Below are 16,720 nucleotides of genomic sequence, written 5' to 3'. Positions count from 1 at the left end.
ATGGAAGACCTCAAGCTGAGTTGCCTGTGATGTTGAAAGCAACGTGTTGCTACGCGCCCGTCTCTACTCCAAGTTTAATGGCGCCAACGTTTGTTCGAAGTGCTCAGTTGTTATTTTCAAAAGTTTAAAAGATGCCCCGAGTAGTTCTTTGGTCCATGCTAGTCGATGGGATTCCGAAAGGTTATTCATCGATGGGGTTAGGGATAGAGTAAGTCCTCTCGGTACAATTTCCGATTTCAGATATATTCGAAGCGATTTTACGTGGAGTTCGTGCCTGATTCGTTTGTCTATTATTTTTTCTTAACTTGTTAACCTGTTAATCCTTACGGAATACGGTACTTACCATGCAAAATAAAGAGGCCGTTACATATTGATACGTGGCAAGGCTAGTCCACGAAGGTTAGTCCAGGCTGGCACCGCACACAGAACACAGAAACACAGCGGCGTCGACCTTATTCTAGCATCAATCGTTGCCACCACTTTGTCTTCTTCTGTGTCACTGTTGCTGATCGTTGTCATCTTAATTTCCAGCGATGCAGGGCATATATGTCACATTACCCCCCCACGAAAAGCACAGTCCCGGTGCGCATTAGGACGAACTACTACAGGGGTAATACGGCTTCATCCGGGCGACATGAACCCCCTCTGTGCGTGGCATAGAGGACTGTTGCGGCGGATGTACAGGGGCGATCTCGTATGTCACAGGAGTGACTGGCCGTAAAACACGGTAGGGTCCTGCGTATCGTGGCAAGAGCTCACACAGCCCTACTTTACGAGCGGGAGTCCAGAGCAAGACGAGAGAGCCCGGAGAGTAGTGGACATCCCGGTGGCGAGAATCATAGCGCCGTTTTTGAGAACTTTGTGAGGAAGCTAGTCGGCGGCGAGCAATACCACGGGCGGCGTCAGCTCGGGAGATGGCGTCACGAACGTAGGTACTGGCGTTAGCGGTGGGAGGCAGTACGCTGTCAAACGGAAGGGGAGGGTCACGGCCGTATAGAAGATAAAACGGTGAGTAGCCCACTGTGTCGTGACGAGAGGAATTGTACGCAAACGTTACAAACGGCAAAGTAATATCCCAGTCACGGTACATACATACATTGACAGCAAGTCCGTGAGCGTGCGGTTGAGGCGTTCGGTGAGGCAGTTCGTTTGTTGATGGTAAGCGGTGGTAAAAAGAGTGCTTGATGGAGCAATACCGAAGAATTTCGTCGACTACTCGAGCAAGAAAGCAACGGCCACGGTCAGTGAGCAGCTGGCGTGGAGCACCATGGAGCAGGATGACGTCGTGCAGAAGAAACGCAGCCACGTGAGTTGCACAGCTGGTGGGTATCGCTCGGGTGACAGCGTAGCGCGTAGTATAATCCGCGGCCACCGCAATCCATTTATTCCCCGACGCAGAAAGTGGGAAAGGCTCGAGAAGATCAAGACCAACTCGGGAAACGGGTTTACTGGGATGTCGATCGGCTGCAGGGACCCAGCTGGCATAACCGAGGGCTTCTTCCGTCGCTGACACCGGTCACAACAAGCCACGTAACGACGAACAGAGCGATAGAGGCCTGGCCAAAAGAAGCGGCGGCGGACGCTGTCGTACGTACGAGATACGCCAAGATGACCCGCTGTGGGTGCGTCGTGCAGCTGTTGAAGAACGGTGGTACGCAGGTGTTCGGGAACTACGAGCAGAAGCTCGGTGCCATCTGGTCGCATATTCCGTCGGTATAAGGTGCCGTTGTGGAACACAAACAGAGCTAGGGTAGCGTCAAAGTTGTCAGTGCTGAGGCGATTGATAATGCTGCTAAGCTTCGGATCTAAGCGCTGCTCATGGCGAATGTTTGAAAGGTCAGTGATGGCCAACACATATGTGTAATCGTCACACTCGCTCGCAGGTGGCGGATCTACCGGGTTGCGGGACAGGCAGTTGGCGTCAGCGTGCAGCCGGCCAGACTTGTGAATGATAAAAAAATTTACTCCTGAAGGCGGAGGGCCCAACGGCCCAGGCGACCAGTAGGGTCCTTCAGTGTAGAAAGCCAGCATAAGGCATGGTGGTCTGTGATGACGGAGAACGGGCGGCCAAACAAGTAAGGGCGAAACTTTGTAATGGCCCACACGAGGGCTAAGCACTCACGTTCTGTGATCGAGTAATTTCGTTCAGCTGCAGAATGGAGGCGACTGGCATAAGCAATGACGCGAGTGCAACCCAACTGCTGTTGGGTGAGTATGGCACCAATACTGTGACCACTGGCGTCGGTGCGTACCTCCGTTGGTGCCGAGGGATTGAAGTGTGCCAGGACGGCAATGAGGACGGTGAGGGCGGCAATGAGCGCAGAAAAGGCTTGTGATTTTTCTTGGTCTCAGCAAAATGGAATGTCGTTCTTCAAAAGATTGGTGAGTGGTCGAGCCGTCTCCGCGAAGTTGGGTACAAACCGCCGAAAATAGGAGCAAAGCCCAAGATAACTACGTACGTCACTGGTACAACGGGGTGTAGGAAATGCACTTACAGCACGTATTTTGTCTGGATCGGGTTGAACGCCACAGGCGTCGACCACGTGACCGAGCACCTTGAGTTCACATCGGCCGAAGCTACATTTCTTCGAATTCAGCTGAAGGCCAGCTCTTCGGAAGACGCCATGAACGGAATCAAGGCGATGGAGATGGCTCTCGAATGTAGAGGAAAATACAATGACGTCATCGAGATAGCACAAGCACGTCGTCCATGTCAAGCCGCGCAGGAGAGAGTCCATCATGCGCTCGAAGGTTGCGGGGGCATTACACAAGCCGAAAGGCATCACCTTGAATTGATACAGCCCATCAGGAGTGACGAAGGCGGTCTTCTCTCGGTCTCGTTCGTCGACTGCGATCTGCCAATAACCGGAACGAAGATCAATGGAAGAGAAATAGCTGGAACCGTGCAAGCAGTCGAGGGCATCATCTATCCTGGGGAGCGGGTAAACGTCCTTCTTTGTAATTTTGTTCAGGTGTCGGTAATCACCTGAAACAGCCCCGCGGTGGTAGGGGCTGTTTAGGAGGTCATCGTGGCTGTTTGAGACGTGGTTTTGATCTCAGGTAGGTGGCGGCCGCTTCGTAAATACAGCTTTTGGCAGCGTAAATGGGCTAATCGGCGCGTACGGGGATCTTGATTCACCTCCACCAAGGTGATACGTGGCAAGGCTAGTCCGCGAAGGTTAGTCCAAGCTGGCACCGCACACAGGACACAGAAACACAGCAGCGTCGACCTTATTCTAGCATCAATCGTTGCTGCCACTTTGTCTTCTTCTGTGTCACTGTTGCTGATCGTTGTCATCTTAATTTCCAGCGATGCAGGGCATATATGTCACAATATGAATAAATCATGCTAATGAGCCTCCGCAGTATATGGCGTTCACGCATGGCAGGATATCACTGTGGTCCTGATGCGCGTCTTGCACGAATTTTGTTTCCGCGAGGCTGTCCAATGGTTTATCGAGATTGTGAAGTTTGACGATGATAATCCTGTGCGATTGCCAAAGGTAGAACCTTTGCTGGATCTAAAGTAATTTTAGAACGACGAAGCCAGCCCCTGGCAGGCTTAATATATCAATGTCGTGTGTGCTTGAGGTTGTCTTGCAAACGTCAGGCAGTAAAGAAAAAAAAGTCTGCGTGGCCGAGTGGTTAGCGTGGAGAGCTAGTGATTAATATAGGTGCCCAGGAAGCCGAGATCGAAGCGCGCTATGTGCCACCTGTTCTTTTTTACTTTTAGGGGTTTTTTAATGTATCTAACTTGCTTCGTTACTTTTTACCTTTTAATTTTTATCCAAGGCCTTTTTTTCTCCGGGCTAACAGTGCCGCCAGTGCCGCCAGTGCGGAGCGTGCAGTATGCCGCGCCCCAGTGCGCCCAGTTTCCAGCGCATACTGGGACCATAATCAGGTATGGCGCTGGGGCGCCGGGATCCAGTAGCACTGGGTTTTGCAATAGGGAGATGCATTATTATATCTTCACCCCTGGTGCTTGACATTGTTCACGTGTTCTGCTAAATTTGATGACAGGACATCGATGAAGCCAGTTTGGAGCAGTGTTTGAGCAATTTTGCATTTTGGACCAGGATGGAGCAGGAAAAGCAGTCTGTAGAACGATTGAGCAAATGGAGCAGCACTTCCACCCCTGCAATGAGCATGTAAAGCTATTTCAAGCAGTTCGGTTTTATTAACTATGCTCTGCGCATTCGTGTTCCGAATTAACCCAAATGCTAAAACGACTAGCATCATAACCGCAAAAATTGACCACTGAAGCCTAAACAATTGCTTCAATATATTTGCTGACAATAGCTGGAGCGAAGATTAATTTTTTTCCTGTCGGAGTGAGTGAAGTCCTGCTGTAACTGTGTCGCTAGGTTTCGCTTGTGGCTGTGCGGCCAAGCGAAAGTGCACACAAAGCATGTTACTGTTTGCTTATCGCGGCAACGCCACATGGTGTACGAGCACTCACAGGCCCTTCAAGTATTCCATCAAAGCTGCCGCTTGAAACAAAAGCTAGGAATGGCAGAGCAAATGTGGTTCCAGTGTGTGTGTTTAAGGCTAGATGCGAATAATTACGCCGGCAAGGGTTGTTCAGCTTCTTGAGGCCAAGCTGGAATTAAATGGGAGTAATTAAAGTGAACAGACTTCACAAGTGACCAGGTCACATCTGTCTTTTCAAGGCTCCCAGTTCCCCATCCGTTAAGCTACACAGTTTGCAAGACCATACCCTATTGCAAAAACCAGTGCCACTGGGTGCCAGCGCTCCAGCGCCATACCTGATTATGGTCCCAGTATGACGCTGGAAACTGGGCGCACTAGGACGCGGCATACTGGGACACTCCGCACTGGCGGCACTGTTCGGCCGGAGAAAAAAAGGCGTGGGATAAAAATTAAAAAGTAAAAAGTAACGAAACAAGTTAGGTACATAAAAAACCCTAAAAAAGGAAAAAAAAAAGAAAAAAAATTAGTGGAGCAAGCGCGCCTCGAACTACGTCCCTAGGTACTTATCAATCACTAGCTCAGCACGCTAACCACTCGGCCACGTCGAGAACTGCACTTTATTGAAACAATTCTGCACTTTATGTCATGATCCGCATTTATAAGGTTGGGACTTCATGTTTCGCAGTCTACAGGCCATTGCTACCGCTCTAACAATTGCAACTTCTTGATCATTTTAGCTTGCTGTCTGCTCTCACGGCTTGCAACTAATGTTCTGGGTGCCTATGCGCGCTATTTTGTGCACTGGAATCATTTTAACATGTGGAGTTTGACATCGCTGGCAAATTAACCAACGCCGGCTCTTGTGTGGTGCTCTGCTACCGTGGGCGTAATTTTCGCTGAACACGGAGCTTTAGTAGAAGCCTTCAAGGAAAAAAGTGCGACTGAGTTTCAATACCGGCAAGCGCCGCAGCGATGACCCTAATTGCGTGTAACTAAACCTTATTTGTATGTAAACATTGCGGGAAGCGTTGCGATGACCGAGGGCTCGGCTGCTTGATGCGCAGAGTAAGAAGGAGCGCAAAAGCTTGAGAAATGCGCCAAATATTATGTATTACAAGCGCTGTATGTTGTTGCTTTTTCTCTCATGGGCCCATCGCTCGGTAAACTACTCTCTTCCTGGTTTTAGTTTTTCTTTCTGCTGTTTATACTGGGCCGTGGTGTAGGCTACGCTCGCCTACGATTGAGCCCGCATTGAACATTTTGGCAGTAATCATTGTGTTAGAGTGCCCTTAAGATCAGCTGTGAAGTTGGTTATGCATGGTAGCCCACATTATTCAATTCCAGCTTTAGTTGTGCATTAATCGCCAGTGTGTCATGAGATCGAGGCGCGGCGGTCGTTGTCTCTCTCGAAACGCTCGAAACGAACTATGGAAACATGGAAACTCTAGAAAAAAGATGCTGCCTTTGTTTTCTTACAAATGCGCAACGACTTCGCAGCAAAAAGCGCTTGCTTGAACCATAGTTTTCATATGGTCGATTGAAAGTACGCTGTTGCCCTGTTGTCCCCTGAGGGATGCTACTCCGGCTGACGCCGCAGGCCGCACCGGCTATACTGGGGCAATGGGACCAGTGCGGCCCCAGCGCACATACAGCGCTTCTCCCAGTGCATCGCGGATGCCAGCGACACACCCAGCGTCAAAAGGCTAATCCCAGCGTTTTTCTTCCATCACACCAGTGCAGCCAGTGTCTTCCCGTTACTACTCCAGTGACTATCGCAGACCTCCAGCGTGCCCAGCAGATCCAGTGCAAAACCAGCGCGAAAACCTTACTGGTTTCGCACTGGAGACGCTGGTTTTTGCAATAGGGTAGTGTAATTGTTTAACAAAACTTGAAATTGGGCTAGATGGTGCATAGCAACTTTACTAAAGATAAAGCGCACAGGAAGACACACTCAAGAGAAGAACTCGCGACAAATGGTTTTACAAAACATCGCATTTTTGCGTGATGTGCAATAGCCTCCATTGTTGCAAGAAAGTGCGATTCAAGCACCTGTACATAAACAAAAGCTTTTTTAGATGGCATTGTCCGATTACGAAACAGATTTCTAGACACGTGGTACGTTTTTATAACAGTAAAAACAAATTTGAGGACACTTTGGCGACTAAAGTAATGAAAGGCGAAAGCCTGAATGCTGCATTCTGCTACGCGACTGTTGCATGTAGCGATGAATGCTCCTATGAGTAAAGCGACCGATTACTGTTTCGTGATCTGCGAGCACATTTATTTAGAGATTTCGGCTTGGCAGCGACGAGATCCCTCTCCATGTATCTTCGCTGTTGTTCTGCGTTTACTGCTGTCCCTAGTGAAAAAACTCTATGAGTCACAATAACCTCATACAAATTCTCATACTAAACTCATACTAATCTCACACATATCTAATATAATTTTATACAAAACTCATTCATCATATGAGAAATATATTAGAATTAATGAGATTATTATGACTTTAGCATGAGAAATCTATACGGAGGTTATTGTGACTCTTAAGGTGTTTTTCACTAGGGGTGTGGTTGATTTTACCGGGTGCGCGGCATTAATTAGCGAAAATTTATTTAGTAAATATTTACGCAACTCTCAATAAGTAGTAACAATAAATTATTCAGACCATATATAGTAAGTAATATTTATTTTGTCATATATTAGTAGTTGTTATTAATTAGCAATAATAAACAGTACCAAATAATGAGCCACTAATTAGTAATTTATTATTGATTGCCATATGACCATATAAATCACGCATTCGCGCATACTGTAATTGTGCTTTGTGATTGGTCGATACCTCTATGACGTCATCCTGTTTCGACGAATCAGAGCGACCGCAAAAGCGTGACACGTTTGCTTACGACAGCGACGAGCCAATAAAGGTTTCTGCCGTGCAGTTGGTGCGGACTGCGACTGACTGTCGTCTCTCAGTAACTGGACAACTGCAGGTGTTATCTGACTGCCCAACAAATGGTTTGATCAGAAAGCTAGCAACATAATAAGCTGCCGAGTCATCAATGATGTGTAAATGGACATCGCTAGCAAGTTCAGAAAGGTCGTCCAACGAGGGAAAGTCATCAGGTTATGGACAATCATCAATGCCAACAAAATGCTCAGTAGTGAGGGAGCATTTGTTCTCCACATTTCCATGTTTGGCTAGTTTGAACAACTTTCTGATACATATATGCTTCAGACCGGAAATAAATTGAGACACATTCCGGTTTGTGTTAAAACCTTGCTTCTGTCTGATATGACCAAATACGTTTTCAAAGGGATCCTGCTGGAGTCTACGCCTGAGCAGGTATTCAAAGCCGTAGTATTTTGACATATCATCCCATAGCTGGCAAACCGCCCCAATTGTTATCTGCCAACCAACAATTGTTTGCGACTGACCCCTGCCATCAAACTTCCATGACTCAATCCAAAGAAGTTGACCTTGAAGCAAGTCAGTCAGCTCGGGATCCCCTTTCCTGATTCCATGTTGGAGCTGTATCAGTTTTCTTTCGGAGCGGAGATGTTCAGACAATAAAAAAACTTGTCAATGCGGTCACAAAAATGCGCTGTAGCCATGGCTGAAGCGGAGAATTCATTTGGATACACCATTGCTATAAATGCAATGGAGACCGACGCCCTGAGAACCTGTACTGCTCTATTGACCTTCATATTTGCGAAATATTTCTTATATATGTGGCGCTCAGTCAAATGTGGAGCCAACCGTAATCGCAGCTCATGTGTGGATTCATAAATGTTGACAATGTGACCAGTCAACAATGTATCCAATGCGCAACTTATGTGCTTGGGCATTATTGTGTGTTCTTTTAATCAAATGTGGTACGTCAAAAATGAAGTACGCCAGCCTACCGTTAACATAAAAGGCTTTGTAATAGTAATGCCTAGCTTGTTAGCCAGGCTGACATTTGAAGTGCCCTGGTCACCACTTATAGCTTTCACGGTAATGTCGCTTCTTCCAAGCTCGACAATGAGCGAAACCACCATGTTGTGCATGGTAGTCTATAGTGTTGACATGTGCCTTATAGTAAAAGCTACCGGTTGGACTTATGTTGAAACGCCAGCAGGGAGGACAACCAAAGCCCTGTCAGCGATGGTTGAAATGCGGTTAAAACCACCGTTTTTGAACCCGTGAACAACATCTTGTGTTCCATCATAGCACATTTTTTTTTCAGTGCTTTCTCCCAAAAAATTAGAGAATGCACTCAGTCACGTTCATTCCAAGTTTGAATACTGGCTCCTAACGAATAAATGATTCCAAGAATGATTCCTCGTATTATCTTAACATTGGCTAGCCACTCTCTTAATGAACGCTGGGTGGGCAAAGAAAAATACGGAGCCAGAAATCGGTACGCTCGGGGACCAGGAAAGTTTAAGTGCACGGCGAATTTCTTCAGCCACAAAGGGAACCGCTTGCCCTTACTTTTTTGCCTCAAACGAACATATGCAGAGAGAATTTTGAAGACCTCCTCAGTGACATACAATTGGATAATCCGAAGCGCCTTAAAGATTAATGATGGAGTCTTCTGCCGCTGTCTCTGCTGTCTTCTGAGAGCTTTCCGCAGGTTTGCAACCTTGGCTTGAAGCCGTTTAATTGTTTGCTTGGATTTCTTTAGTGGAGAACTGGTCGTAAGTATGTTCGAAAGGCCTGCAACAGAGAAAAATAAGGATATTAGACTGAGCAGCAAAATCCCTCGTGCGAGCTCTATCCTCACTGATTTATTAATAACCAGCGTAAGTAGAAGGTACACAGAATAGAGTAAGTTTAAAACCTCCCTAGCCGCAGTCACTGTTTCCGAAAGCCTACTCGTACTAAACACTGAAAACGCAATACTGCACTGTATTTTCTTCATTTGAAAGGAGCTATGGGCATAGTTACGCTATAGTGTTAAAGACCATAAACATCAAAATTTGTTGGTATTCTCTCTTCGTAATGATGCGTACGGCATTCGTTTAAAAGAATTACCGGGCGGGTTTTGCCTATGACCACTAAATAATTTATAATTAAATTTTCTTTTCTCGCCAGTTTTGGTTTCGGTTTCAGCAGCCAAGAGATGGCTGTGTCGTAGCAATCAAGTCTAGGTCAAGTGAAGGATGAATAAAACAGTGATATAATCGTTCCTGGGTCGTTTTAACTCACTAGAACCCTAAAGCCAGCCTGCCTTAAGGACAGGAAATACAAAAGGTGAAAAGACTCATTATATCGCTATTTTTCATGCCGGGTTTGACCTCTACCTGATTGTGCGATTCATGTAGAGCAATGTCTTACGCATTATAACAAAAAATAAAACGCGAAATCAAAACTGAAGTACCTATGCTCCTTTAAAGATTCTCAGGCAGCCAACCGGACACCAATAGTAAATATTATTGCAACGACAGTGCGATAACAGGTGCGCATGGTCTTCCTTGAACCGGCGGTTGGTGTTAAAAAAAAAAGTGACACAGAAAGTAACAGTGAGGCGTAATACAATGGAAGTGCCCATGGTCTGAAGAAATGGATTTTTTTTGTCCATTTCCTCAACTCGGACTCCATATGGTTCCCAGTAAAAAGCTGAACACATTTTCGTACTTATGGGGGCAAGCAACCATACTTACAATACAAACACTCCACTGGCAAGCACCCGTACTTACAATAAAACCGCTGCACTGTTCCTCTTTGAGAGAATAGCAAATAAATGAAAATCATCTTTCAGAGCCCACACTGATTTCCCGATCTTGACCATACGCAGACATTTGAAAGGTAGCCTAAATAAAATGATATTTTTAAAATATTACACGAGAAACAGCTATCGTAAAGCCATATTTATCATGTGCAGTAGGAGATTCTGTCAGGGAGCTGCTGCTGAACTGGTCATCAAAGGTGCCCTCTGGAGTCTGTACATTGGATGGGACATTGCTGCCAGAAGACGTTAGCAAGCATCCTGCAGTGGTGACAACATCAGCAAAATCTGTGCACTTACAGTAAACAGCACGCTCATCAATCACAGAAACTTCTTCTGTCATGAGTGTACTACTGGCCAAAGAAGATTCCTCCGACAAGCTACAGAAGACCCTTCCCCACTCGCAGACGACCTGCCGCCTGCAGAGGTTTTCTCATCAGTAAATTATTAAATTTCTGAGCATTGAACTCAATGTAGATATCAGGATCCTCCAATACGAAGGCAACACGCCTGGTAACCTCTTCCCGGTATCTTGTAATTATCAATAGTTAGTATGTACAAGCTCTAAAATAAAATAGAACTTTATTCACACATTGCAATGCATGTTCTGCCATCATGCAGCAGTCAAGATTAGCAGTCGCACCGGAGGAACCTGCAAGCATTTTTCTCTGGCGCAATTAAGTTGCACCAGAACATATTATACAAAATAAAAATAAATGTCGCTTTCACATGAACTTCTTGGTAGCTGGAACAATTTATTAACAAAGCCACTAGTTCAGAAACAAACAATTTCCTATATTTAATTAATTGATAGTGCCAGATTAGATTTGTGTGAGGTACAGGCAGACAACCAGTGACGCGACAGGAGTGCCGGTGTACCGAGCAATCATGCAGGAGCACAACAACGACCGCGTGCGAAGGAAATTAAATTTCCACTGTGCGGCACGAGACTGGCCTTGCTAGCAAAAGCTTTAGACCAACATTGTGTTTACAAATAAAAGGGGCGCTCGGGCCGCCGCAGCCGACGGGGGGGTGAAAAGTAGGGATAGCGCACATAGGAATACATGAAAGCGAAAGATTTTAAAACTGTTTACTCATTTCAAAGGGCACCTATGATGTCGTTATTCAGGAATCAGCACAGAGCAACCATGAAGATCCCAGAACATATCGTGAAAGTAGGAAATCTCAATTCCGAGGCGAAGTATTTTTGAAAAACCGTGAAACGTATGGGGAGCGAGTTGGATGGAGGACTCATAGAACCACGTGTACACACAACTTACCGCACCATTTTTCTTCTTTCGCAGAGCACAAGAAGTGGTAGCCGATCGTACAACGTTGGCCAGTGCTTTGAAAAAATGCGTGACGAAGTACGCTGCGTCATTGCAGAGGCAATATACTTTTAAAAGCCCACAAATAATCTATGTTGTGCTCGATAATACTGTCGCCGAAGTGATGCACTCTAGACAGAATTACATTTAAAAAGAAGCTGTTATGCGCCATACGACAATATGGACCGAACGAAAGTCGCGCATTGCCTCAGACGACAGCGCAGCTGGCGATACACACCGCGGCCCCCAGTTCTGGATCGTCTGCCAGCGATGGCGCCGGTGGTGCATGGTCGTCTGCAACTCTGCGTGGACAGTTATCGTGCCTTTAACAGTCCTGTAAGTCGTCACACTTGCAGTATTTCCAAGGGAATGCAGTGGGCACTGCAGTCGGAACGGCAAAAATCGTAGTGCATTTGATTTTTTCTCCGAATCGCTACATTGCAGAGACCGTCCAGGCATACAAGTCTCTGGAAGCATACAATTATTTTGAATCAGGTGGGTGCGCTCAAGGTCATCCACGCGCATATACGGTAGTTAACTAATTTTTCGTTTACTTTCTTTTCCCCCGTGCTATCGCTATGGTTCTCATATATTGTTCTGCGCTTTCTCTGCGGTTTCCTTATTTTTATGTTCTTTCCGTACGGCGCAGGCCATGCAGCGCGTGCACGGACGTCGGTATATAAAGCCTCTCAAAATTTTTTCTTACGACATGCTCACCACATGCATGTCCGCGAAGCAACCACTTATGCATTCATTTTAATAGTTGCCGCCTTTACTTAGCAACGATCGATGTTTTCGGGACGGAATGATGTCGTGCCATTTATTTTGCGTTTCATTCATCTCTAATTACACAATGAACCGTATCTCGACGGCATCATTACACTGTCTTACACGGCTCATGCGTGTCGCTAGAACTATGAATGCGTTTTTTTTACCTTCCGCCATGTGACATGATATCGGGGCGTTGCACAAGGCGTTCACAAAAAAAGCCGCTTGGGCGACTCGCCTCCTAGACGTGAGGGTTCATCTGGAAAGGCATCGCATATATTTAATGATAAATATGCTTTTCAGAGATATCAGACATGAAATGTGGTTGCATACATATATTCATAGTCTTAAAGTAATGCACCAGCTCTTAACAAAGGACAGTTTTCGCAGGCGCACAGTCATCGTCTTTGCGAAGCGTTCTTTACATATAGTTTTATGGGTCCGCTACCACAGTGCATTTCGTAACTTAGATTGTATACAACGGGGGTATTTAAAAGTACATTTAACCCGCAATGACGCAGCATACTTTGTCACACACTTCTTCAAAGCGCTTGCCAACGCTTAACGACCGGCCACCACTTCCGGTCCTCTGCGAAAAGAAAAAAATGTTGCGGGAAGTTTTGTTTACATGTGTTTCTATGGTTCACTCTCGCAACTGACACACCACAACGTTTCTCCGTGTTTTAAAAGTACTTCGCCACAGTAATCAGGTTTCACGCTTTTGAGATCTGTTCTAGGATGTTCATGATTGCTCTGTGCCGCATAACGACATAATAGGTGCACTGCGAAATGAGAAAACTGTTTTGAAATATTTCGGTTATATGTATTCCTATGGGGGCTAACACTACTCCCCCCCCCCCCCTCCCCTGTCGGCCCAGCCTGGCGACAGAATCGCCGCCGAATCTTGATTGCGTCACAGATCGGTGTTGGTCTATATACAAAGTACGCGTTACGTAGCGTGTGCAGCAGCAATGCTCAGGCGTTCGCATTTTTACAATGCAAATCCTGCCGTGCTCTCGGAAGGTGTTTCTGTTTTAACTCAGATATTATACGAGTGCATTTAATGAAATAATTACAATACGTGACTCTGCAGAAAAGGTGCACATATGTATCTCGTTGGAGAGATTTTTTCGCACTGCACTTATTACCTGTGAGCACATGGTGCTTTCTAAAAATGAGTATATTCAAAGTGACGCAGCGAAAGCGTCACTTTGTAATCATTATTGCTAAACCAGCCCACTTCTCTTCCTGCAATACTCTTTGTTCACACTTGAACGCTTAGCGCCATGAATTTTCCACAGCTATACGATCCTTTCTATATCGGCAATGATATATGCCATGCGGCTCTAGATGTCCACCCGCTCTTAGTCGAAGGTCTAGAAACTGGCACCCTGACCAATACTACACTGCGAGTTAGGCTGTTAATCGAGCGTGGAGAAATTAGTTTGTTATGCAATGTATCGAATAAAGTCAGCACAGCGAAATTCACTGCCATCCAAAGGCTTCAGCGATCACGGCAGGCAAGCAAGTGAAGGGCGTTCGACGGAATTCCCTACTTAGTAGGATCACAGCAGACCGCTCCTCCAACAATCCCTTGCGAATCAATAGCTCAATAGCTAAAAAGGCGTACTCAGAAGAGGACAAGCACTCCCCCCCCCCCCCCCCCCCCCCCTTTAATAAAAATTCAGGGGCATTTCATACTCAGACTGCGCCTTTTCTTTGCTGACAACCAATTTTAAACGCCGATGATTCCTGCTGTACTGCTTCTATTTCTATGGCCTCGAAATCGAGCAGAGGCGCTACATGGCGACATAGAGGCGAACCCTAACCAGTGTGGATGCGTGTTTGCGTCGCGTGCCAGCCCGCAGCGATTTATGTCCACGCGTGTGGCGTGTACAAGAGTGCTTTTAGTTTGGTTCGCAGATCCTGTTCGCTTTTGCTTACTTATCTGCCTCTTGCAAAAGAAATATGAACAAGCTATTACCCACGCTCCATGCAAAAAGTACTTGTCCTTATGGAGTATGTCACGCTGGAAAGGACATATCATCAGTCGCGGTCTTTGGCGCTTGAGATTTTTTGACAAGCGGTGTGCAAACGAATCGCTGCTGTCGGCAGACGCCGCGTCAATATAAAACAGATTGCTGCCGTAAATACAACTTAATGCAAACGCTCAAAAATCGTATATTCACGTTTCAATTTTCTTATGCCGCAACTACTTAAACTTGCGACCGCAGGCTGCTGCATATCAAAATCCAGTTTGAAAAATCGACTATGTGCCTTCTGTATGCACGATAGAGGTGTCTGAGTTCTTTTTTGGGGGGGAGTTGGGGAGGGGGGGGGGGGGGCTATTTTAAAACTCTGTCGCGGTGTCTCAGTGATAGATCGCTCGACTACTCATTTCGAGAACGGGGGGTTTGATCCTGGCCTCTTCGAAAGGCGCTCCTCGGCTGTGGGATTTGACTGCACGTTAAATCCATATATGCATTTCATTTATTCTTTTGTTTTTTGTTGAAGGATTCTGCGCGTCCGTAACAGTGGTAGTTAGCACATTTAGCTTTAGAGAAATGCTCGAACGTTTGAAAAACAAATCTTCGCAGCACATGTTACACTATATATTACATATTACACACAGATCAATGTACAGTGGTTGTCCGGCCATTAGAATCATTAGAACCCCTTTTTGTCTGTGCGGTCCTGGGAGTAAACTTGTTGTTTCTGACAAGGGGAGTAAAATAGCTTCCTATGGGCTTAACTATCGGTGTTTAGTTTGGGAATAAATACACATCTATAGTCACATGATAAGATCAACTACATTTTTTCAGGAGAGTTTTATACCCGGAACCTGTTTGGAAGAAACGACAGAACCGCCCCAGTCAGTGCTAACAATTAATTACAAAGATAAATTTTCAGCCTTCAAAATTCCTTGCCACAACTGACAGCGACCATAAGCAGCTTTTTACGATGTCCTCGCAGCGACTGATGCACAGCTTGCACTTTAAAGTTATAGAAAATTGGTAATAGTGATAAATTTTTTCAAATGTATAAAATCTCCCACACAGAGACATTTATTGGCACTGTAAAAAAATTTATTACACTACTCATTTACCATTTATCTACATCACGCACACCAGAAATCCCTTATACTTCTCTCGGTTTCAGGAAATCGTTTGGTCATTGGCCAATGCTACACTACCAGATTCTTTGACATTCGCCGCAAGAAGCATTTGCCCATGAGCTCCCCAAACTCTGTCCACACAGCGTTCGACACTTGAAGAGTCAGCTTTTCTGTGCAGCGAGATTTTCTGTACAGTGTTGGATAAAATATCAATATTGGGGAATACTTGTGCCTGGTTGTCTAGCCAGAAGTGATGTCCACAGAGAATACGGCAACCCGCCGGGCACTACACTCTCAGTGCGGAATTTCACCTGCTTAATCGTTGAGTCAAGTACGATATGAAGAACCAGGCTGCCCAGATTCATTCTAAAGTACTGCAGGTCAGAGCGCGAACATTGATCTCCGTGGGCTTGACACTAAATTTACCTGTCTCACTCGTATAAGACACGCGCACGCTATATGTCATATTCAGGACCAAGTATCAGGCCTGTGAGCGCCGTACAACGCAAAAAGCGTGAAAAGCAAAGCCAGTAAAGCTAAATGACGGGTGGTTGCGTGTCTTGTTTTACTAAAATCCGCGCATCTTTTTTTTTTTTGCTGCATTGACGGAATCCATGAATTTTTCTGCTTTCTGCAATACTGGCACGCACTAAACAACAAATCGCTAATACATTGCATAAATCACGTTTTCATCGACAACAAACCCGCCGTAAATTCGGAAGAAGACATACGCCGCATGCGCTTCGGCGAGCGCCGCCGGCTGCCGATCCCCACTATCGGAGCGATTGTGGTGCCACCTCTAGGTTGATCTTGAGGCAAATATGCTCTGTGGTGCGGCGTTCGAGGCAGCGCGAAATTAAAGGTGCCGCACAGACGCCTGGATCGAACGCCCGGCGGGGTCAGCTTCGTATATGCGTGAACCTCCTGGTGCCATCACAACCAGTCATGACGTCATGACTGGATGTGGCGTCATTACTACTTCCGGTTATTACACATGGATAAATGTGACGTCCTCATGACGTCATATTCGGTCATGACGTCACGGTCCATGCTTCACCATGTGATGGCATCATAGTCAGTCATCTGTCATTAATCATGCCTAATAACTAATTATAAGCATTTTATGACTAGGTATTCATTTGTTAGTACTGGCTAGTGAATTAGCCTGACTGGGTAATAAAGTAATCAACTAAGTCAACCCAGACTCACTTTGGGTACTACCACATCAACCCTCTAATTAGTTAAGCGATTACTTGCCTAAGTACAATTGGTCTCGTTTGAAATTCGCGGCTTGTGACGTCACACCTCTATCGACCGTATGAAAAGCGGGTAAAGCTGGACATTTTTTTTTAGACATTTCTGCTGAT

General features: G+C 45.9%; 2 pseudogenes across 1 annotated transcript in view; both read right to left on the bottom strand.

Annotated features, from left to right (window-relative positions):
* Window positions 1-3,897: 3,897 nt before the first annotated feature.
* LOC146183070 (uncharacterized) lies at window positions 3,898-8,204 on the bottom strand (annotated as a pseudogene).
* The window catches only part of LOC146183069 (uncharacterized), a 41,891-nt pseudogene continuing 33,165 nt past the window's right edge, over window positions 7,995-16,720 (bottom strand). The window contains exon 3 of the transcript XR_014708456.1: window positions 7,995-9,130. The product of XR_014708456.1 is annotated as an uncharacterized LOC146183069 (transcript). The remainder of the gene's footprint in view (window positions 9,131-16,720) is intronic.

The sequence above is a fragment of the Amblyomma maculatum genome, chromosome 7, assembly GCF_055883805.1.
Source record: "Amblyomma maculatum isolate TAMU_Amacu chromosome 7, ASM5588380v1, whole genome shotgun sequence".
Taxonomy (NCBI): domain Eukaryota; kingdom Metazoa; phylum Arthropoda; class Arachnida; order Ixodida; family Ixodidae; genus Amblyomma; species Amblyomma maculatum.
This window is presented reverse-complemented; position numbering and strand designations above follow the sequence as displayed.